This window comes from Bombyx mandarina, chromosome 22 (genome assembly GCF_030267445.1).
Source record: "Bombyx mandarina strain Sakado chromosome 22, ASM3026744v2".
In the NCBI taxonomy this organism is placed as follows: domain Eukaryota; kingdom Metazoa; phylum Arthropoda; class Insecta; order Lepidoptera; family Bombycidae; genus Bombyx; species Bombyx mandarina.
Genome location: NC_143228.1, coordinates 4,460,181 through 4,485,509, shown reverse-complemented (window position 1 = coordinate 4,485,509; position 25,329 = coordinate 4,460,181). Strand labels below are relative to the sequence as shown.

The following is a 25,329-nucleotide window of genomic DNA, read 5'->3' as shown; positions in this document are numbered from 1 at the left end:
TTCCCCTCTGAAATAGCACCGCAGTACTTTTCGCTGGGTTGATGTCTATGCGCCATTTTCGGAACCACTGTCCTAGGGCTAGGGCTGCGCTCTGAAGCTTCTTCGCGATTAGGGACTTATTTCTACTAGAATAGTAAACAGTCGTGTCGTCGGCGAATAAAGCTAAATGGGTCGGCGGCGACCGGGGAATATCGTTGACGAATAAGCTAAATAGGAGGGGTGAGAGGACAGAGCCTTGCGGGACTCCAGCTGTGAGAGGTCGTGGGGAGGAGCGGGTTCCCTCGACTCGATATCGAAAAGAGCGGTTCGACAAGAAGTCCCGTATGATGAGCACGAGACTATCCGGCACGCCCATGTTGAATAGTTTGAAAATCAAACCATTGTGCCAGACTTTGTCGAACGCTTTTGCGACGTCGAAGAAGAGAGCTCCCGTGTATAACGGTTTTGGTCGATTAAGCCCCACAAGAATGTGCTCCGTGAGGCGGTGCACCTGTTGAACGCATGAATGATTTGTACGGAATCCGAATTGTTCATCGATGAGAATGCCCTTGGATGAGACGAAATCTCTGAGGCGCTTGTAGAGCAGACGCTCATACAGTTTGCCTAGAGACATGAGGAGGCTAATCGGGCGGTAGCTCGTCGGATGATTTTTTGGTTTACCGGGTTTATGTATGCCGATAACGTCCGCTTCTTTCCACACCGCGGGAAAGATACAGTTCGCCATAGCGGCATTAAAAATAGATGCCAACATCACGATGAGTTGGACGGGTAGAAGTTTAATAACGCGGTTAGATATACCGTCGGAACCGGGAGCCTTGCGAGGACGTAGGTCTTTGATCAAGTCTTTAACTTCCATCGGGGTGACGGGTGGTAACGCATCCGAGGGTGGCAAGGAGGCTCTGCGTTCTACCTCACTGTCTACTAATTCTACATGAACAGGGTCCACGGATTGAGTGCTGGGCGTGCACTGGGTTTGCAATGTATCGGCCAGCAGCTCTGCTTTTTCGTCATCATCAAAGGCCGCGAGTCGGCCTGAGGGGCCTACGAGGGGGGGCATAGTTACTACCGTATCCGATTTGAGAGTACGAGCTAAGCGGTAGTAAGACCTTTGGGAGGGCGCGAGTCCTTCTAAGAAATCAGACCATCTGGCATCTCGGACTTCGGCGATGCGAGACTTTACGTCGCGTTGTAGGGCACGCATTCGAATACGATTTTCCGCGGTAGGATACCTGTCGTAGGCGCGTATCGAGGCGTTCTTAGCTCTAAGGAGTTCCCTAATATCGTCGGACAATTTGAAGCGGTGAAGGAAGTCCTCCGCTACAACTTGTTTCGATGACCTATCTAATGTCGAGGTGATGTGTGATGTTAAGATGTCTATGGCTTCAGCGGTATCCTGAGGAGACGGGGTAGAGTCCGGGTTAAACGGGAGCGATGGTGGATCAGATTCAGCCAGGCTGATGCCCAGCGTGTGCCAATCCACCACAGTCCTCGTGACGGGAACGGAATCGGGAGCGCGACCGAGCTTCATGACGACGGGACGGTGGTCTGAATCTAACTCTGAAACGACTTCGATCGAGTGTAAGCGCAGAGTTACGTTTTTTAATAACGCTATGTCGAGTATATCCGGGCGATGCGCGATATTTAGCGGGTAGTGAGTCGGGGTTAACGGAGCGACGATATCGAAGGCGAGATCATCGACTAACGCGTCAAGCCGCCTGCCATTCGGGGTTGTGGTGTATGAGTTCCACCTGATGTGTTTACAATTTAGGTCGCCTGCCAGAATGACAGAGCTCCCCATACCGAGCAGCGCCTCAATATCACTGCTTAGAACGATCTTATCCGGTGGAAGATAAACGGACGCGATAACGATCGGCGCGTGTCCCGTCAGTGAGATTCGGCACACTGATGCTTCGATATTAGCGAGCGCGGGAGGATCGAGCGGGACGCAATGCAGGGCTCTTCTATAGTAAATAACGGTACCACCACCACGGGCAGAGAGCCTGTCGTTCCTGACCATGTTATAGTTCGCGATTTTAGGGTCACGGCGCGCGGGCTTAAGTAGGGTCTCCTGCACTAAGAAAATGTCAATTTGATGGTCACGCAAAAAATCACAAACCTGATCACGTTGATTTGCGAGACCGTAAGCGTTAAAAAATCCTATTGTTACGGATAAGGGTTTTATTCTACTAATGTACGCCATTGATTACCGGCGGAGTGAGGGGAGGACGTACGTATTTAACGACGCGTATACGTCAGCGTATTCTTGCACAACGGCGATGAAATGTTGTGCAGTGGAGGCGGCGCGAATGGCGTCACCCAAAGCGTTAACACGCTCAAAGTTGATCGACTGAAAAAAGTCAATCGCTAGAGCGAGATTTTCGGACGCGGACGGAGGGCAGGTCGCGGGGGAGGGACGTATCGCGGGGGTGGGACGAGTCGCGGGGGAGAGAGTTGTAGCCGTGTTCATGTACGGCAACGGTTTAGCCCAAGCCGAGACGCTGGGCACCGACGCCGGCACGAAAGCAGGCTTAGCCTTCGGCACAGAGGGTACCGTGGCTTTGATGTCTGGGCCGGAAGCTCGGAGGCGGTTTTGACGGGCGACGCGGCGATTTATTTTTGGAGCTCGGGGGCATCCACGGTAGTTCGCGGGGTGACCTTGTGTTCGGCACAGGACACAGCTAGGCGGTTCCGTCGCGGTTTTTTGGTCGCGAGCGCAGAGGGCCGTGGCGTGATCGCCCAAACACTTAACACATCGGGGGCGCGCGTGACAGTTACGGGAAGAATGCCCGTACAGTTGGCAGTTATGGCACTGACTAGGAGTGCCTTTTTTATGGGGGACTTCGACGGCAATACCGGAGAGCCTACAGACGGTCCGAATGTTAAAAATTTGCTTACCCTCGGGGGTAGGCTGGAGGGCGACTAAAACCATATTGTATGGCTCCCTACCGCGGCCGGTGTGCATGCGGTGCACGGAATTTACTGGTAGGCCTTGTTCTATCAGATCTGCCTTGACGAGATCGGCATCTAGCTCCTTCGGGATTCCACGTATGACAACGCGGAGTTCGCGCTCCTCCTGGAGCGTATAAGTGTGGAAACTTATACGCTCCTTTCGGAGGTAACTTGAGAGGGCCCTATGGTCGTCGGGTGTCGTTACTTTTATTTGAATCCCGTTGGCGAGATTACGGGCGCTGGCAAAATTAATATTTTTGGCCTTAAGGGCCAGGGAAACTCGGTCCCAAGCTGCCTTCTCTTGAAGGATAACCGGGGGAGGGGTCTGAGTTTTAGATTGCGCCACCGGTCGCGGCGACGGAGTGGCACGGGCTGGAGGCGCAACGGGAGTCTGAGGGCGGGGGCGCGACGCGTTCGCGGCTTTGCTAATTTTAGCGGCCGCGAGAGCTCGAGACTCCGCGGCACGCTTCTTACCCTTTTGTACCAGGGTGAATCCATCCGTCGATGAGGCGGGGGCGAGGTCGACCTCCATCTCCGAGTCAGAGTCGGAGGACGAGGAGGCGGGCGCAGGTGACCTACAAGCAGGAGTTTTGGAGGGCGCGACGGAGGCCGCGGATGATCGCGCTGCTGGAACGGTGGCCACGGCGGACGACGCAGTAGTTTTACTCGCCAGTATAGGCGACGCAGGAACGGCAGGCACGACGGAGGCTGCGGTGCTCGATGTAGACGCTTTGCACGAAGGCGACGCAGGAGCAGCGAGCACGGCGGAGTCTTCGAGAGAGCTCGCAGTGTGATTGGCCTTGAAAGCCAGAAACTCTGAGGCGAGCTGTGGGTGACGAAGTCGGAGGAATTCCACGAATACAGCGTCCATGATCGCTGAGTACCCAGGTGGGGCGGCCCCGGGTCTTGAAAACACTCGCCTTGCGGCGAGGCCCCAACTTCTCGGACCTGAGCGGTTCTATTGAACACAGGTGGCAATGCGGCGCGATTACTACAGGACAAAGAAAAAGCACAACAAAACAGAAATTACAAAAAGAAGCAAAACAAATAAATACTTGCAGGAAAACACTTTGTCGGCAAATGTTCCACGAACACAAAAATAACTAAAACAAAACAAATAAAAGCTTCCAGGAAACACACTTGGTCGGCAGATGTATCACGAACACAGGCCGCGCGAACAATGGCCGGGCTAACAAAAGCCGGGCGAACAAAGACCGGGCGATCGAGTGGACGATGAGCACGTCCGCACGTGACGGGTGCCTCTATCGGAAAAAAAAATCCTTATTCATACTCTGAATTAAACGTAGTTATAACACTTATTACTGTAAACATTTTAAAAGCTGCAACTGCTTTTGCTGCAACTGCATACTGGTTTTGAATTGTCTACAATACTTATAAAAGAAATAATTTAAAAATTGTTTATTTTGTTGCAGATTCTTATCTCACACTGGACAATACGTAAGTGATTAAATAGTATTTTTCTTTAAAAGTTTACCACTACCACTAGCCTTGCTAACTGTCCGTTATCCTATGAAATCAAATATTATCACAAACATACTTTATTGTTACTTTCGATTTATCTGCACGTAATTTTAGTGGAGATCGATAGAAATCTGAAAATACGAATCGAAAGTAATCTGAAAAAACATATCTATGAGATTTTCCCACTCGTAGACATAATCGAACCGTTTTATTAATTGATGATATTGCGTAATATACATATAGTTTAAGTTTTTTTAAAGATATAACCTTTTTTACGTGACAACGTCTTATAATTCGATGGAGCTGGCTGCACGCACGAAAAAACATGACTCATGCGGCGTTACCTCGCTCTGAGGCGTTCCATTTAAGGCTTGAAGTTCAAGCGAGACCGCGCAACGAACGTCAAAGAGGCACAATCGGTCTCCGCGTTCGGCAGCGTTCGACATCTGTCTCTCTCCTACTTGAGTGAACGATGTATCCGCGTGGACAGCTGCTATACAATAATACATTTACATCGTCAAGTATGAAGTTCAGTGAAAAGTGAATGTGGTGTCAATTGTCCATGCAAAATATCTAACAAACAAATAAAATTAAAATTTTCTTTTGAAAAATGAAACCATTCCATCAGTATTTTCTTTTGACGTTGTCACGTTCAACTATCGTCAGTAAACCGACTTTACAGACAACCGATTTTTTTAATTTGTTTCCGACCACAACTCTTTCTCTCTTAGTTGTTACTGTCCTAAAACATGAGATTACACCCCAAAAATGTTATGCATTACCAAAAAATTCGTTTACATATTAACAATATGACAGACGTTTAATAATTATTAAATCATTTGGAAAATGGTCGTACGTGCTTGATCCCACGTTGGGCGCCAATTAAAACCGCACAGAACATTTGTAAATAATTGAACAATTCTGAATAATATTTAATTCATTTACTGTTTTAAATAAAACTGCTGTATATAAGTTTTGTAAACAAATGATTATTAAGTATTATCATTTAAATATAAGAGATACTTACTTAACAACTTTAAATAATGATAATAAACGACATTTTTTATTATGCTTAGAGGTGTGGACGAGCTCACAGCCCACCTGGTATTAAGTGGTTACTGGAGCCCATAGACATCCACAAGGTAAATGCGCCACCCACCTTGAGATATAAGTTCTAATGTCTCAAGTATAGTTACAACGGCTACCCCACCCTTCAAACCGAAACGCATTACTGCTTCATGGTAGAAATAGGCGGAGCGGTGGTACCTACCCGTGCCGACTCACAAGAGGTCCTACCACCAGTGATTACGCAAATTATAATTTTGCGGGTTTGATTTTTATTACAAGATTTTATTCCTTCACCGTGGAAGTCAATCGTGAACATTTGTCGAATACGTATTTCATTAGAAAAATTGGTACCCGCCTGGGATTCGAACACCGGTGCATCGCTCAATACGAATGGCGGACGTCTTATCTTTTAGGCCACGACGACTTCAAATTAAAATATAACACGACATTAAAATATGGTTAGCTGAAAAATATTTTCACAGTTCTTTTTGGCTTGTTTTTAAACACTGTTTAGCCAGTCTCCAACTCATAAGAAGGTCCAGAGGTAGATGTCAAATGCGCTGCTCAGACCAGATACGCTCCACTCTCAACACTTCAGTCCCCGTTGCTATCCACGCAGCTGAGGATATGGCGTAATTTAATGTGTCATATCTATAAAATTTTTGTAGTTTGACGACAATGGGAAAATCTTCCAGCGATCGGGTGAAATTACTCGGTAGACCGACGAAAACTTACCTTGAAATTGTAGCTATAGCTATTATAGCTACCGTCTACTAGTTCTACTATAGCTACCGTCAAATATTGAATAGCCACTTTACACCAGGTTCTCCCATTTGCGAGTGGAAAAAAAAAGCAGAAAAAAGCCGCCACGTACAGCTCGGCGATGACTCATTTTCGTTTATCGAGGGTCAATGGTCTGATATGGGGGCGCGCACCCCTTCGAATTAAAAATACAAAAAACTCCAGTCATCTCTAGATAATAGATGATTTGGAAATGATAATGAATGTTCGCATTACTTCGAACGCTGTTTGTGTTTGTTCTAAAATTGATTATTTATAAGCCACTCTCTGCCTCAGTGTTTTGTTAGGATGTAATTAGAATATAAAATTTTGTTGGGTACTAAGATATATTTAGAAAAGGTCTCAAATATATCAAGTTTTGTATTATTTTGAGTGATGGCTGCTTCACTTTTGAAATCAGCCCACTTCACTGCTTCATGGTTGAAATAAGAGAAATTGTCACAACTACGAGTGCGGGCTTATAATATATACATACTTTTTGTTTGTTTGAGTAATTAGTGGTGGCCCGGAGGCCTTTTCCGTTTTACCAGGACAGGTGGACGAGCAAGTGATCAGCCAGGAAGGGTGAGATATGCTAACAGGTACTCGAGCGCCTCCAAAGGAGACTTAACAACTCAAGAGTAGCTGGTCCGCGAATGAATCTACTACTGGATCGGAATCGCGACCCACTGAGAAGATTTGGCGAGAAACTCAGCGGACAGATGCTTAGGTTAGGTTACCGGTGTCCTTACTCCTAGTGTTAGAGGTAAAGGCGTCTAATGAAAAAGTTGTTGGATCCGTGAGGACGTGCCATACAAACTATCATCAGTAGTGTTTTCTGTTAATATTGATTTCTTGATATGCCGTGACTCCAACCAATTTTGCTTCGAGTAATTCCGTTATTTTTACAAAAACAATCCACTGTAGGTACTGTACAAGTTTATCTTAGATCCCGAATGCATCAACACGAAATAGGTTCAATTCATTCGTAATGGCCGCCCGTCTAGTAGGTACCTACGTAAGTCACGGTGGAGGGTAGCATGGAATATGACGTGTAATTTGTACCGATTCACTAACACCACTCAAGCGCAGAGACCGGCTGATTAATTAATATCGCTCGCGAGTTCAACGTAAATCAGCGTACAGCTTTTGGAGCAATAGCGATTAGGGGAACACGGTAATTTCGACGTGTTTACAGTGCGATTATATTTCACTTGTTTTGCTTTAATCAGGAGGATTCAATCATTCTAATTAGATAACGATTTGATTATTCATTGTTGATGTTCATCACCATCTTTGATCTCACATCGCGCCATATTGGTCGATAAGCCGTCGCCTACATTCAAATATCAAGTACTGGTTTAAATTTCGGAACAATAATGACTTTCCCGCCCAACATACTTCTTCGTATGACTCTCTGTCCGATTACAAGTAATCTAGATATGAATTAGAAGCAAAGGAAGCTATATATGTACACTGTAATCACTAGCATGGACGTATGATAGGAAAGTGGAGTTATTAGGTTATTATTCTTAGATTATTAAGAATTCGAAATTCAAAATCATTTATTTCTACTTGCCAAATAAAGTCTACCACGATTATTATCGAGGAGATCAATATAGCACCCGCGTTTTTTAAAGCTCTCTAAAGAAAACGATGATTCGTAACTGACGGACACACAAAATATTCCAATATTAAAATTGTAGACTAACTGTATTGTAGACCATAATTAGTAAAAAAAATAATTTATCCTCAGGACTACTTCGTTTTATCTCATAACTTCTATTATTCAATCTTCGTTTTAAGACTTGACATGCTAATGTCTGGAAAAATAAATTTAAATTTCAACAATACATTGAAAATGCAAGAAGCAAATGCAATGATCTGATTCTGTTTCGATAAGAAAAAAAACATAGTTACTTTAAATTTTGCATTTAAATTTTCACTTTCTAGAAAGTTCTGTAACAATCTAAAACTATATCTAAACAGCTGCGTCATGAATAAACGATATCACAATAAGATCTATTTGGTTTTAAGATAAGGCGCTTACGTCTGCATGTTTGAAAATGTTGGTTGTGAAATCACTACAGTATTTACATACCTTGCTGCGTATTTACCCTATTCGACTTTTAGCTAAGGCTAAATTTATTGAAAGTTTTCCAAATACATCATATTCGATGTTAAATAAAGCCCAATTATTTGGCTCTTCAACCCAATTAATCATTATAAAGCATTTTCTTACATCTACGCGTGTCGTGGTCATATTTAGTATATTCGTAGTATTTTATAACTGGTGGTAGGACCTCTTGTGAGTCCGCCCGGGTAGGTACCACCGCCCTGCCTATTTCTGCCGTGATGCAATAATGCGTTTCGGTTTGAAGGGCGGGGCAGCCGTTGGAACTATACTTGAGACCTTAGATAGAACTTACATATCTAGGTGGGTGGCGCATTTACGTTGTAGATGTCTATGAGCTCGTCCATCCATCTAAGCAATAAAAAAGAAAATATTATGAAAATTTCAAATTAAACAAGAACTCATTGTTTACTCTATTGTTAAAATATTTGCCATATTCGTTATTATAAAAACAAAAGTCAAGAACTGTATTGTTGAAAATTTTTGATATCTGCAAAAACCTATGAAGCCTATGAAGCTCCTTGGATATCCTCAAATAGAATCCTGGTAGCTCGCAACATACGCAGCATAGAATATAGACGAGTTAAAGATACGAAGTCGGTACGTGCATGCATATCCCATTGTCGGAATACTACAAGCACGTGCTCTGCATTCTAATGGCGATTGTCCTTGGTACGTAGACACGTTACATTTGAATCTTGAAAAGAATACGAGCTCTCGGTGCGACATGAAAATTGCGATAGTGATAGGTAACGTGATCAGTACGACAACCAGCTTTTTATTATGGTAATAATGTAATTATTTTTAATATAAAATCTGATATGAATCACAGTAAAATTAACATTTTCAGCTTGTTAACAATGTACAAAGTTATTTTGTGAATTTCGAATGATGTTATTTATATATGACTAGCTGACCCGGCAGACTTCGTAGTGCCTCAATCGATAAGTAAAAGACTTTTGTATAAAATAAACTTAAAACAAACAAAAGGAATCCGTCCGACGGCGACGGGGGACACATTAAAGGAAAAACAAAATTGTTATTTTTATTTAATTCCGAGCCTATTCATATTTATCTACCTTTTAAACTTTCTCTGGACTTCCACAAATAATTCAAGACCAAAATTAGCCAAATCGGTCCAGCCGTTCTCGAGTTTTAGTGAGACTAACGAACAGCAATTCATTTAGATATATTGTTGTTATTGTTATTTACATGAGTGTGCCGAGCTCACTACGATTTTTTTTTATTGATTAATGTGGACGAGTTCCCGGCCCACCTGGTAGTGTTAAGTGGTTACCGGAGCCCTTAGACATTTACAACATAAATGCCACTATCCACCTTGAGATATGGGTTCTAAGGTCTGAGTACAGTACAACGGCTGCCCCACCCTTCCAGCCGAAACGCATTATGGTTCACGGCTGAAATAGGTAGGCAGGGTGGTGCCTACCCGTGCGTGCAAGACGTCCTACCACCATTAATACTTATACTATACGAACCGGGAGAAGGCTCCCGAAACTCGTAAGGCGCATAAAATCTGCCCACACCAAAAATACAAAGTGACGACCACGACCGCTCAGACAAGAGTAATACGACAGAAAAGGAAATGATATGCTAAAACATAGACAGATATATCCAAATATTGCAACGTCTTATAATTTAGAACAAAATAAAACGTTTTTTTTATTAAAACGAAATTGCAAAAGTCCAATTAAGTATTTAATGAAACGAGACGTTGAGTTTATCCGTAACGTAAACCTTTCTTAGATCGTAAATAAAATCAAGGCAGCGAAGGTGTTACAGGTCCTATACAAAGACAGGAGTAATGAGGAGTTTCCCAGTTAATCCGGGATAAAAAAGGACTATGTACCAACAGTAAACACGATAGCAAACATATCTATGGTAACAAAGTAAGATTAAATTAATGTCTCTGTAATAATAGGCGAAGATAAAAAAGTACAACACATTTTTATACAGAGAATTTTTACGTGATTTTCTCTTTTATTCATAGGGCTTACAGGCTTTAGTTCAATTCCTTAAAAAAGCGAAAGGGTTAGATTTTTGGAAACTTTAACAAGAAAAATTTCAACAGAATAATAAAAAAGTACATGTCATACATAAATGAATGTTAAAACTTAACTGTATTCGTATATCGAGCACTAGGTGAATAATTATATTTTATCCTGACAAAAAGGCCTTGTATTTCAATTCAAATTGTTTTACCGGTCATTGTGTTACAAGTTAATATCAGCCAAGAAGCTACTATAAAATTGTTTTGACAGTTTATGTTCGCAGACAAGAGCAACCGGCTTAAACCGTTGGCGATGTCATTAATACTGTATTTATACAATCCGCGAACATCCGTGAACACATGCAGTATACATGACGCAGTTCAAGCATTGCGCTGCCCTAAACACGTCATCACGGATCCTCCCGATACATTAACGGTGCTTTTAGGTACCTTAAGCCCCGGTCACCCTCCTTCGGCGAGTAAATTAACCCATAGACACAGTCCACCGGACCAGAGTTTCTCGCCGGATCTTCTCAGTGGGTCGCGTTTCCGATCCGGTGGTAGATTCTGCGAAGCACTGCTCTTGCTAAGGCCAGTGTTAGCAACACTCCCGGTTTGAGCCACGCGAGCTCACCTACACGTCAAGTAGAAGCTGAAATAGCCTCTCAAGGCTATCAGCATAGGTAAAAAAAAAGCATTGCTTTTCTTACATTTAGATTGATTTGTCATTATTGGAACTTTTGTCCGAACCTAGCGGAATGAGCACCCGGTGTTTATCCGATTCAAGTGCTCAAATGTGTTTATATTAAACTATCTCTGTTTGACGTCGGTGGGTTCGTAAAAGTTTAAAGCCACGTGGTCGTTGAGTTCGCCTGTCGATCAAGGTAATATGTAAATCATCATGAAAACAAAAGAAATGTTTTAATTCGTGTATATATTTTTTAACAATTAATAATAAAGCAATGCACCTACGACAATACTCTACTTCATTGACTGCTAGAGAACGCCTTAAACATTAAATCCGCCCCTGTACCCCTTGCGCATGACATTGAATAAATAAAGTTCTAAAGGTGTTAAAGATCTCGTATAAAGGGAGAACTTAATAAGAAACAGAATCCTTGTTGATCCGGGATAAAGAAGGAATCCAAACGGGAAGCGACAGTTTAATTTCCTTGCGCCGCCAGATTACAGCGTGATTGAAAATATAAGGATCGCCGTTGATTCGCTTCACGGAATAATGCAACGAATATTCGGATAAAAGTGAAATAGAAACACTCTATTTTTGTATTGCTTATTTGCTCTGAACTGTAATTACAATTAACACAAGTGTAACAAATATACATTGTAAATTGTGTAGAATTAATCTTTGTGTAGTCACAAAAAAACAATTTTACTAAACAATAGATCGTTCTCATCACCATTGGTAGTATCTCCTAACTGAGGTAGTGGTTTCCAGGGCTGAGAGCCTACGCGTACCACTATCTGCCTATTTCAATTACAACGAATACAATTGATTCCTCCTATCTCAAACGTTGGGAAGATGAAATAAAGAGTGTAGCTGGCCCGCCACAGAAATAATATCAAGATTTGATTTATCTCTGTGCGCATTGGAGTCGAGTGGCCAAAAATAGAGAATATTGGCAATCTTTAGAGGAGGCCTTTGTCGAGAGGCAAGTTGTTTTGAAAACCACACCGAACGCCGAACGGAATACTTGATTATACAATTATTATTATAATTTATTAAGTTAGTAATTAGTAAGTAAAACAGCAATAAAGGCTTATTATTATTATTATCTCAAACTGGGCGGCGACATTCACGTAGGCACAACTATGATAATGGCCTTGGTGACCACTTAACATAAGGTAGGTCGTGAGATCGTTTGCTTATTTGAAAAACAGAATCATTGTGCTTATAAATGCTAATATCTACCTACGTAAGATTTGTTTTAAAATAAAACGCATCTATAGATAGATATTCTGTCATTCTATACAGATATTTCGTTATTCTGTTAGATTTATTTTCTTTTCCTGCTTTCGAGTACATCCATTACACCGAGAACCACTTATATGTAATAGGTGCGATTCATAAAACAATTTTTGATTCGGAAATGCATGGGGAATGAGGAAAAATCTTCGAAGGCATTTATAGAAATGTTTCGTATCTCGGAGAATGGCCAATATCTTCATTATTTTTTGAGATAGTCGGCGTATGGTGGGTAGTCGTACAAATTGATTGCACAACACGAAACGACATGACAGTTCCGAGACGTCTACACTCTTCCTAAGTCAGGCAACGAATGTCCTTTGATTCAACCCGAGCGATGACACCTCGACTCTGTCGAAGAACACCAGCAGCCGATGTTTGTGACAAGCAGTTGCGACCCACATCTACTAGGAGGCGCGCTTTTGCTTTGTTTGTCGTGCCCATAAATTTTAGTCCCCTTTTTTTTAAATCTATAAGTGCCAAAGCAGTTTTTTTTGCTTAAATAGGGAGTATCATAAATATAAATCTAAAACAAGTTTCAGAACCTTTATTGATATACTAAGTTTTATAACTCGGATCTTCTCTTATAAATGTTTCCCTTGAGTCCCATTGCCTTTAAACAATCTCTCGTAAGTAGTGTAAGCCTATTCTTCGTGTGGTTTTAGAACGTTCCTGCGTGACACCAGAGTGCTATTACAATGCATTATTAGTATCACCGATTGCGAAATGTAAAACAGAAAGTTGTTCTAATGTAGACACTGTTTTTAATTACCTCAATAAACATACAAGAATATGGGGGGCCACGGAATTACGACAGTGCTATCTTCCGCAAAGCATCTTGAAAATTCCTTGTATTTATACAATTATTATTTCTTTTGCAAAAAGTCGAGGTATACAGGCCATGTGATGAGAACCAACTACAGAGACGACATGATGCAAAATATTTACAGATTAGTATCCCAGAAAAAGCAAAAGGTGAAAACAACGAACGAAGTGGGTGGATTAAAACGAATATCGGGCTGTATCTTGAGGAGAGTTGCTCGGTATAGAACTCAATAGAATCAGTTCGAGAATGTCATTGCCAAGATGCCTCTTCAGATACTAAGTTGAGAGATATACCTACCATACACAAATTAAGAGACCAAATTGAAACAGATTCATTCAAAATATAATAGCAAGAATAACTTCAACATCTTCAGTTCAAAATATTTTAGGATAGTAAATTTTGTTTTTACATTTTAATTGCTTCTATGTCAAGCTATTTATTTAAACCGAATTTTCTCAATATTATTGATTCAACGATAATGAGATTTTGTTTCTAGCGCGTCCGTTAAATAGCGTTTGAGCCCTAAATATAACCATTAACCACATGGTAACATTTGTTTTAAACATAGAACAATAAAAGAGAATGGATATAATTAGCTTTGGTTCACTGTATCGAGTTTCCCAGCCTGCTTGTGTCCCGCGTGTTCTCAGGCAACGAGCTGTGACCGTAACCCTGTTATGTAGGAGTCAACGAAGAATATAACCATACAACGTTGTAAGATTTAAAAACCGGGCTCTTCGTTAATTCAATAGCATTTCATCCGGGCTTGTTCATTCCTCCTTCATTCGTAAGGTCGTAAATGAACCATGCGCTCCATTCTGAAACGAAAGAAAGGATGGCCAATATTTTAATGTTATTAAGATACAGATACACAGATAACAGATAATAATTACCACTATCCAATTTGAGACATAAAATTCAAACGTGATTATTTCAAGGAAGAAATAGTTAGGTACTGTACATTTCTTGGAATAGTATCAAATAAAGTAGACATTAATACTAAGTGGCAGTGTAGTTAGTAGCACTTTATTCATACTTCTATTTATTTGGTAAAAATATTTTCCTTTAAATTAAAATCTAAACTGGGTCTTGAACAATAAAAAATAACTAGAATTTACATAAACGTAGACAAAATCTAAAATCCAACTTGGATAATTACATACACTGCGACCACAAAAATAAAATAATTGTGAAACAATACAACAATGAAATTATCCATAATACCTTGATCAAAATATCTTATTGAACTGATTTTTCAATTTAAAAGACACTTTAAATGGCTGCTTCAAGTTCTTTCGCTTTTAATTAAATGAAGGGCCCTCATTATCTGTCCTGGCTCGCTGACAGATTTCCGGGTACTCTGGTGAAATGAAATTTGACTCCTATAAACCTCTTAAATTCGACCTTTTCAAATTTGCACTAAAAATGTTTTCATAATTATAAGGAGCTGAGCTTGAAAATTAGCGCCGTTTATACTAAAGAATGTTGATGTTACTAAAATTGAAATACTTACTACTAACTACTAATATTATAAAGAGGAAAGATTTGTTTGTTTGTTTGTTTCGAATAGGCTCCGAAACTACTGGACCGATTTGAAAAATTCTTTTTCCATTAGAAGCCGACATTGTCCCTGATGAACATAGGCTACTTTTTTTAATTATTTTTTTATTTTATTTTTTTGGTTTCATGTGTGTTTTAATGTTTCCGAAGCGAAGCGAGGGCGGGTCGCTAGTATACTATAAACACAATCGATTTTCGTAGAGAATCACTATAAAAATAATGTTTGGTTCAGCATCTGTTCGGTCTTTTCTAGTTAGAGATATAGGTGCAGATATTTCTCTATTTTTATTAGCTGTACGTAACCATACTTTGTGTACTATAATAAAATAATCAGATAAGGCGTTCCGGTACCAGCACCATATCATCTCCAGCGTGGAAGAGATCGCCTTTTTTATTTATTGCTTAGATGGGTGGACGACCTCACAGCCCACCTGGTTTTAAGTGGTTACTGGAGCCCATAGACATCTACAACGTAAATTGCGCCACCTACCTTGAGATATAAATTCTAAGGTCTCAAGTATAGTTACAACGGCTGTCCTACCCTTCAAACCGAAACACATTACTGCTTCACGGCAGAAACAGGCAGGGTGGTGGTACCTACCCGCGCGGACTCACAAGAGATCCTACCACCAGTAATCACAGCCTTCACAACCTAGAACGGCGGTAGCATTCATTAGTAGTGTGATTTCAAAGATCATTTTTAGACGTGCCATTCCTACGCTCAAATGAACTCCCGACTCCGAATTGGCTGTGGCTCTAGCATCGCAAGCGATCATAGGTAAACATTTTCCACCCGTTGGGTTGTATGCTCGTAGAAATAAACCGTCTAAATAAAAAGTCTTTCAACCTTTGTACTGGACACTGAATATTCTTTAATCGCATCGCGTGTGTAACGCAATCGATACGAAAGTGAGTACAACGGCTTATATTCTAATGCATAAAAGAGAAGGCTGTACATTTATCTAATTACAGTCTTTTACTTCTATTAGAGTTGTGATAACTACATTTACTGGTGGTAGGACCTCTTGTGAATCCGCACTGGTAGGTACCGCCACCCTGCTTATTTCTGCCGTGAAGCAGTAATTCGTTTCGGTTTGAAGGGTGGGGCAGCCGTTGTAACTATTGAGACTTTAGAACTTATATCTCAAGGTGGGTGGCGCATTTACGTTGTAGATGTCTACGGGCTCCGGTAACCGCTTAACACCAGGTGGGCTGTGAGCTCGTCCACCCATCTAAGCAATAAAAAAAACTAAATATTTTTCCAATTATTCATTGAAAAAACAAATACGTTAAATAAACAACTTTTTGTTTATTGCCTTCAAAGGCAGATGAGTTTACGGCCCACCTAATGGCGGTGATCGTCCCTCATCCATTAAGACCCCGGTTAAATTAATCAAACTGCAATCCTAAAACAACAAATAATTGTTTGATTGAAGCACATTTTCGTGGATCGCAGCACCAGACCTTTTTATTTCTTACCTATGCTGGTAGCCTTGAGAGGCTATAACAGCGTTACCCTAGCATGTAGGTGAGCTCTCGGGGCTCAAACCGAAGGTGTCGCTAACACTGGCCCTAGCAAGAGCACTTCGCAGAATCTACCACCGGATCGGAAAGGCGATCCACTGAGAAGATCCGGCGAGAAACACAGTGAACTGTGTCTATGGGTTAATTTACTCGCGAAGCCCTTCGCCGCAAGCGACGGGTTCCGCTAGGACGATAACCAGTGCTTGAGGTACCTAAAAGCACCGTTAATGGATCGGAGGATCCGTAATGACAGAAACGAGTATGAATAGCACCAGACCCGTTCACTGTCATTTCGATGAAATATTCAACATTGATATCAAAGTTATATGGAGTGAGCACGGCAAGTGTACCACTGTATAATTCATGAGTCAATAACATCGTCGCTTATACTGATAGATTCAATATCCATTGTTGTTCTTCGTGCGACATTATGTTTCGACAAACATAGAATGTTTCGTGTGTCAACACTTCTAGTGTATCTGAATAAAATATACGAACAGTTTAGTTTCAACTTGGAAAAACAATTCACTCTGAATCAACATTCTAAAGATACCTGACTAGTGGCAACATATTATGAATGCTTACGGCGTTGGTTTAAGCTAATAATATAAGGGTATTCAAATTAAAATCTACATAATTTTATAAATCATAAATTAAAACAATTACTTTTAGACTATATTTTTTGTTTTACAGTAATAAAAAAAGCATCGATCGCCAAATCACTTGTCTAGGTGAAAATCACACTAATTTCAGCTTGAGACCTGAAGTCGAAATATCAATTTAATTATACAACGACTATAGTCTGTGACTTCAGTAGAATGTTAGAGTTTAAAAATAACAGTTTAAAACCAGTAATAGCAATATTTATTGTAAATATTCGCGGGTATCATTTTTATTATAAGATGTTTGATTCTTTCAGCGCGGAAGTAAAATAACATAATAAAAGATAATATGTAATATAATATGAAAAATTAAGAACACTGAACATATTGTAGAGCCAGCTAATGGTTAATAGTAAAAATCTAAATCGAGATACATTTACGAGATACTTCTTGTTAAATTACTTGTTAACGTCTGGTAATGGGAATATTTCTTTACGTAATGTACATACGCATTGCGTTCTATGCGAAAAACAGTCACCAACGCACATTATGCGCGTGGTGCCCAACGTAATGCTCGGCATACAAATGAGCGCATTCCATAATATAATGATACAGTCTGTTGTCGAGACTTCGAGCCACAAGAGTGACTTATCGTGCAGAATAACAAGCGAAAATAAGAAAATACAACACGCACAGCTTCTAAACTTTAGATTTGCATAATGCAACCTTATTTTTTCATCGTTTTCATTCATCATATTAGTGGGAAAAACTCTTTACAATTTTTCACCACGGCGGTGCGCTGATATTATATTTTTGGAAGTTTCTGCGGCACCTCACCTTACGGGGAGTATTGCCAAAAGGTGAACAAAAAAGAGGGGCAGGCCGAGGCTAGGTAGTGAGAAGTAGACGTACCTGCCAAATCGTTGCTGGCTTCTTACAGGCTGCAGAATCCAACGAACGTGACATCTGGACAGAGCGTAATGGCGGCGGCCGGCCTGATGACTTGACGGCATTTTTCTAAAATGTTTGTTCACAAAACGGGTATTCCATTCGCGCAACGACGAGTATGATCTTCTGTAAGAGTTCGTAATAGAAAAGTAGTAAAAATCCATAAAAATATTGATGTGAAAAAACAATCGGCGTGTGCGTGTCAATGCGTGCGATGCGGTCGGTGATAGTCTTTTTTTTTTTCTTTTTTTTTTTTATAACTTGCCATGCGATAGGTTTTGTCTACTCTCATTAAAAAAGAACCAATATATTGATTGAAATCAAATCTTGAGAGTATACAAATGCATTGAGATACCTTATGCAGTTAATAACGTTCAAGAACCATAAATATACCAAATATCACAATCCTTTTATAAGCCGAAAAACCTTTATCTTTGTTAGAAATCTACTATTGTGTCTGCACCGCTAAAACTCCACAGCCAGACACATAACCGAGATAGTTCATGTTAAATAACGCGTTATCGCCGCGGAAAATACGCGTGTAATTTGAACGTCTAGTTTTGTTAACACGCCTTGTATGCGGCATATGTTTTTTATGAATCCTTTGTTGAATGATTCAGGAAAAACTAAATTTGTATAAAATACATTTAAAGTGTTTGAGAACAGTCCTCTGTACCTGTATAAATTTTCATTTTATTCAATTAAGAATGGTCAAAAAAGTAACGATTAGTTCTTAGAACCTAATTTAAATTTAGTTTACATATTAATCTCCATAAGTACAATAATAAGTGAATACAAATTTAAAAACTAAAAAATTATAATTTGAAAGCTTCCCTTGATGGCTTTGCTTATTTCGTGACCGTGGTAGGCAGACAAGCATACGGTCCATCTGATAGTGAATGGTTACCGGCCCTTATAGATTTTAGCAATGCAAAACTCTCTCTACTCTCCGCAAGACTCTTTGAAGAAGGACATGTAATAGTCTTCAGTAAAAAAACCGAGAAGACGATTTCATTTAAAAGTGACAATAGACTCCTGTTCGATCTGTATAAATAATTCATATAAATACTTAAAAACAAAGCAGTTAGGTAGGATTTTGTTACTATTTGTCAACCGGTTTTCGGTTTTTTGTTAGTATTATCAACGATTAGTAACGGTTTAGCTGTGCCCTGATATTGCTGATCTGTTTTATGCTAATATGATCAGCGATTGGTAACGGTTTGGCTGTGCCCTTGCATTGCTGACGTCCATGCGCAACATTAAACTTACAACAAACATAATATGTAAAAAAAAAAAAAATGTCACTTTTAAAAGGTCTTTAAATATCCTTTTCTCCTCTGCTTATATTCTAATTTTGTTTAATACTTAATGGTGAGCTTTATTGTCATCATTGCGGGTTATCGTGTTTTTAATATTCTTTGTTAGTCCGGTATGTATGTGTTTGTTTGTGTGTTATATAATATTTGAACGTCATTTTCTCCGACTTCACAACTTACGATTCACTTGAAAAAATGCACATCAAAGACTATACTATAACTTTATGTCTTCGCTCTAACATCCTAATATCAACTAATAATATCCTAATATCTAATATCCTGCTGACCAGTATCAACAGGATCATAAAAAATATGAAATTAATTGTTAATTCGGATCTTTTTTTTATTTGTTTTTGAACTACATATTATTATGTTATAATTTTATATTCAAAATTGTCACCTACCATTAATGTACAAAATATTAAATTAAAATTTCATAACACTTCATACAAATACTCCAAATATGTATTTATATGTATTCGTACCTACTTACTTAACATTACGCATATTAATAAGATGCACTCAAAACCACTGCCGGGGCCGGTCACATCTGTCGAGCCAACGACGCCAGGTGGAGGAGGATAGTCCTCGAATAGAGGCCACGGGTAGGTACTAGGAGCGTGGGTCGTCTTCCAACCAGGTGGACCGACGACTTAGCGCCCACTGCGGGAAGTCGTTGGATGCGGAAGGCAGAGGATCGCATTCTGTGGAAAGCGTTGAGGAAGGTCTATGTCCAGCAGTGGGCAAAAAAGATAAAGGCTGATGATGATGACTCAAAACCAAAACCACAACGCAAAGTCGAATTAAAAGTATCCTAATGTATACAATTCGATAGTTAGGTCCAACTAAAACATGTTTGGTGAGCGTACAGATAAGAGACATCGTGTAGTTTATTTGTATTCTCTTGTAGTTTACAAAGAGACGGCCTAACTTACTCTGCGCTGGCCTCAGTTCGCAAGACGAGATGAACAAAGTTGTTCGTATTGGTTGTAACTTTTGATCAAGATCAGTTTGCGACTTTCAACTTCCAAATGAGGGGTATTTTCGATAGCTATAACAAACTAGCTGACCCGGCAGACTTCGTAGTGCTTCAATCGATAAATAAAAGACCTAAACTTTTGTATAAAATAAACTTAAAACAAACAAAAGGAATCCGCCGACGGGGGACACATCAAAAGAAAAACAAAATTGTTATTTTTATTTAATTCCCAGCATTTTCATATTTATCTACCTTTTAAACCTTCTCTGGACTTCCACAAATAATTCAAGACCAAAATTAGCTAAATCGGTCCAGCCGTTCTCGAGTTTTAGCGAGACTAACGAACAGCAATTCGTTTTTATATATATATAGATAGATATATAGATAAAGATGCTATTTTTATTCTATATGTTTTTCAGCGTATGTGTGTCTATCTCTTTAGCACTTTACCTTTCAACTCTTTAGCACTAAACCTTTTGACGGAGTTCAAAATGTAAGACGTCATTATATAGCAACAGAGCGTATGCTATTTGAAAATGGAGTCTTTTTTTTAATGCTTATGTTGATGGACGAGCTCACGGCCCATCTGGTGTTTAGCGGTTACCGGAGCCCATAGATATCTACAACGTAAATGTCGCCACCTACCTTGAAATATAAGTTTTAAGGTCTCAAGTATAGTTACAACGGCTGTCCCACCCTTCAAAGCGAAACGCATTACTGCTACGCGGCAGAAATAGGCAGGGTGGTGGTACCTACCCGCGCGGACTCGTGAGTATCCTGCCACCAGTATAAAAATTGAGTCTGCGTTAATAAAATTAGGGCTTTTGTTTCATTCTATTCTATAATACAGTAAATGGCTGGCTCATCATCATTACTCGAATGCACGAGAAGGGCGGCCGTCTTTTTTTTTTCCTGCCTATGCTGATAGCCTTGAGAAGCTATTTCAGCTTCGCCCTAACGTTTGTAGGTGAGCTCACGGGGCTCAAACCTGACGACGATGCTAACACGAATCCTAGCAAAAGTCATGCTTCGCAGAATCTACCACCGGATCGGAATCGCGACCCAGAGAAGATCCGGCGAGAAACTCAGTGGGTCTGAGTCTGAGAGTTAATTTACTCGTCGAGCCCTTCGTCGCAAGCGACGGGTTCGACGAGAACGGTGACCGGATTGGGCGGCCGTCAGAGAGGAGTGGCGGTGTGCTGTGAAGCTTGCCACCAACGCCTGAAGTGATGACCACGACCATTCTGTCAAGAGCGTTACCGACTAGGAAGAGGATTCTATAATATAGATCTAATTTTATTTGTCTATAACAAAATAAATAATGAAACAAAAAAAAAACGACTTCGTTAACAATACTAAAAATGAAAAACTAGCTGCTAGTAAATGTATGGCAGGCGGGAATGGTGGAAGATACTGTGGATTCAAATTACTTAAAGTAAAAAATTATTTAGATATGTAGCATTTTTATCAAAAAAAAGGTACAAAAACATCCTTGTAATACCTTAAACCGAAATCAGTTTAAAACATATGTTACCCTAAGTGTCCCATTATATGTTTTGAATTTAATTTCGAGACTAAATTCCCTTGTGAATAAACTTAAGAGTACCTGTACCAGCCGTCGTAAAGTTCACACGAATCTTATCTTTTACGATTACTTAGCACCAAATAATGTTGTTGACAACCTAAAAACACATTCACTAATCGAGTATCACTGACGATGCTGGATGTATGACGTTGTATTATTGGTTCGGGTCACGCGAACCTCATTCAGTGTCGAATTGGTCGACTGTAGATAACATCGATTTCCTCTTCACTAAGTGCCACCAATAAACTTGTAGATGGAGATAAAATTACACAATTGCCTTGCAGGAAATTGGTATTAATATTGAAAATTTTAAAGAAGTAATCGAGTCGTCAATACACGGATAATCATAAAAACTGTCTTAATAATATTTATAGTAAAGTAATTACTTATTTAAAATTTTATAGCACGGAACGCGACATGTGTCCGTCAAATGCTTATCATTAAATTGCAGTTATAATATAATGAAATTATTAAAACGAAATCAATTTGTAATTAGCTTAGTGAAGGGATGTTATTCGATGCCTGATTTGAGCATGAGTTAAAAAAAATATCTGATCTATTGCGAAACCTGAACAATACTTTTTCTAATAAAAATAAAAACACGTGTTGCATTTTTTATCAACTTATGCAATTATAATTAAACAATAATAATTTAATATTAAAACAATAATAAAATAAGACCACGCTATATTTATAAACATTACCTAAAGCAAAACATTAACTGTCCCCTTCACACTCATGAGCTAGACCGCGCGAGAGAGAGATGGCAGACTTTCCATGATGCGCATGCAATGCGTCGTCACGCCGCGCGCTTATTCACAAATACTACACAAGCGCAACGTGTGAACGCGAGCTACATGCTAGGCGGAGTGGGGAGTGTCAGGTTTTATTTTCGTTACGGAATTTCTAGATTCAGTCGTCGCGCTCAAAGCCCGCGGTAAACGTTATTCAATAGCTTAAAAAACGAATCCACAAAAAATTCTATAGAAAATTAAGGTAAAGAAATTAATCAACTGTTTAGTATTAAGGAGCCCAGGTTATCTGTGATTACACAATGAAGGCATTTTTTCATCCAAATTTACCGCAGAATTAACACAGACAGTTTGATTAAATTATTACGGTTTCATAGGCATCAGTGCTAGATGAATTAGAACATCGAAACTGCTTCATTGAAGCACTATAAATGAACAGTTTGATGAAGCAATTATAAGTTAAAAAAATATTAACTAAGCCATTTAATCACCTGAACTACCATGACATGGGGTAAATTGGGATCCTGGGGTAAATTGGGACAAACCTGCGGAAGATTCTCAAAGTACCTGTAACACGGAATCTACCTAATTTTGTTTATGTTAATATTTATCAATGTATAGAAGAAAAACCAAGTTAACTATGGAAGTACTAAATATGAGTTAAGTTGGTCCCAAAAATTCGTCAAATTAAATTTAAAATAGTGGTTGAAAAGTGCGTTTTAAAACAGCTTAAAGAACTTTTAAAAAAAGTAATATTATCGTTGTTTTTTCAATAAGATCACAGTTTATATAAGTTTTTAATACACCTGGAAATACCACAACAAACGGTAAGTTGCAATATTCTTATTTTAAATACAATATTTCGACAAAATAAAAAATGTATATTTTTTCCTTTCTTTTTGGGGAAAATTGGGACGTATGTAGGGTAATTTGAAACGAGACTGGAAAAATTAGGGACGAGAAAACACAAAATTGGAACGCCAAAAGACAAAATAGGGATGGCTTGTTAGGGTTGTCACTGATATCTTATAATAGATTTTTTAGCCTATACTATCACTTAATTGCGTGATGTAAAGAAGGTTAATGTGTTTATCAGTTAGTTTATGTAAGTATTATAGGTAAAAGAAAAGTATATATATAATTACTTTTTTTCGCGACATTTACCTTGTAATATCTGCACGGTCGTATGTTCTTTATAGCAATAAAAAAAATTAAAAGTTAAAAGAACTCAATCGAATCAAATCTTTTGATATTTCAGAATCTATTCACGCGTCGAATCATGATTTTGTTAACATTCACAACGAACACACACAAATAAAAACAGGCCTCAGATTTTAAATGTAACATTAATAAAAAATCCGAGATATCCAATTATGAGTGAGTGAATTAATTGAGTTTAGTTATTTAGCTTAGAAAGAATTTCTTTTATTTTTGTTATTATTGGCAGTAATCAGATAAAGCTGTTTTTTTATCTTATTCACCTGATATCTTACTCTTGCTCAAAGATCATTTTGAAAATGTTGATTAAATAAAATTGTATTAATGCATTTCCAGTCCTTTTGTTTTCTATTTTTTATTTTATTTTATGATTTTGGTTCAGAGTTGTGATTTTTAAGGAAATTAAATAATAATTTTCTAAAATATAACATGCACGTACTTTTTTTGATCATTGTATTGTTGATTATCATTCACGTCACATCGCTTCGGAATAGAAACCAGCTTAATTTACACTATGTTGTGTATTGTGCTTAAATTATGGATTGTATTCATCATTTCGGTCCATATAAATAATTATATGGCACCTACCTATATATCGCAGTACTGCGAGTTGACAACCCTTACAAATATCCCAATTTAACCCTTAACCGTGTCAATTTACCCCGGACGCTGGGTAAATTGGGACGGCCATTATTTTACCGATTATTTCTTTAAAATGAATAATTAAAATAATGTAACGGTTTTTATCACCTAGGTACGTTCAAGACTCAACTTATTTCTTTGGTTGAGCAGTGACTATTTAATTGGTACTATTTTAAAATTCAATCTGAAGGTCGATTTTGTCCCTATTTACCCCATTGTACGGTACGTAAAATGCGTTTACAGTAATTATTAAAACAGGTACCAAAAACAAAAACGTAGAGTAGGTAAACAAGAGCTACCTGTGATTTAAAAAAAAAAAGAAACTACATTCCGATAGACATGTCCATTACAAGTTATTACAACACTAACGACCGTTAAAAAGATCGATGACCGTAAGAAAATAAGTCGTCAAGGTTAAAAAACATAATCGCACGAAGTCTAATCCATTTTAGAAGATAGAAAAAACTAGCAACTAGACCAATCCGATTAGAACTCACGCGATGGTGGTTCAGTACAAAACTGATTCCATGATTAGTCTGGGATAGGTCTTCTTACCCGATAACTCAGAGATGTGGTGATGTTTGACCGTTTGCAATACTAAATAGATTAGAGGCGATTTGGATTGAAATAGAATTTAAGAAGTAACAAACCTAACTTTGCACTATGTATAAATTGTTTCTATATACATAGCTTGGCCTCATAGTAGATGCTCGAACCGCCACTGTAACTTTGTTATAATAAAAAAGTGAGTTATTGCAAATTAACAACTTATCCATTTTGTTCTGCCGTACATTGATTTTTGCAAATTGTGTGACACGTAAGTGTGTTGATTAAGAAGCATGCATTTTACACTTCCGGAGGTTCATAATCCTATCATGTTTCTCATCAGATTCAATCCGTTTTATCTTGCTGAAAGATTTTAGACGAGCATAGGCAATAGATTCTAACAGAGATTCGACACTCAAAAATGGT

General features: G+C 39.1%; 1 protein-coding gene across 5 annotated transcripts in view; it reads left to right on the top strand.

Moving 5' to 3' along the window:
* Positions 1-25,329, top strand: part of LOC114240479 (protocadherin-like wing polarity protein stan) — a 241,376-nt gene that overhangs the window by 42,079 nt on the left and 173,968 nt on the right. For 4 of the 5 annotated variants that reach the window (XR_016325012.1, XR_016325011.1, XM_089736810.1 and 1 more), the window contains exon 2: positions 4,383-4,407. The exons of the other annotated variant lie outside the window; for it this stretch is intronic. The gene's annotated coding sequence lies outside the window, so the exon portion shown is untranslated. The remainder of the gene's footprint in view (positions 1-4,382; positions 4,408-25,329) is intronic. 5 annotated transcript variants of the gene reach the window in all.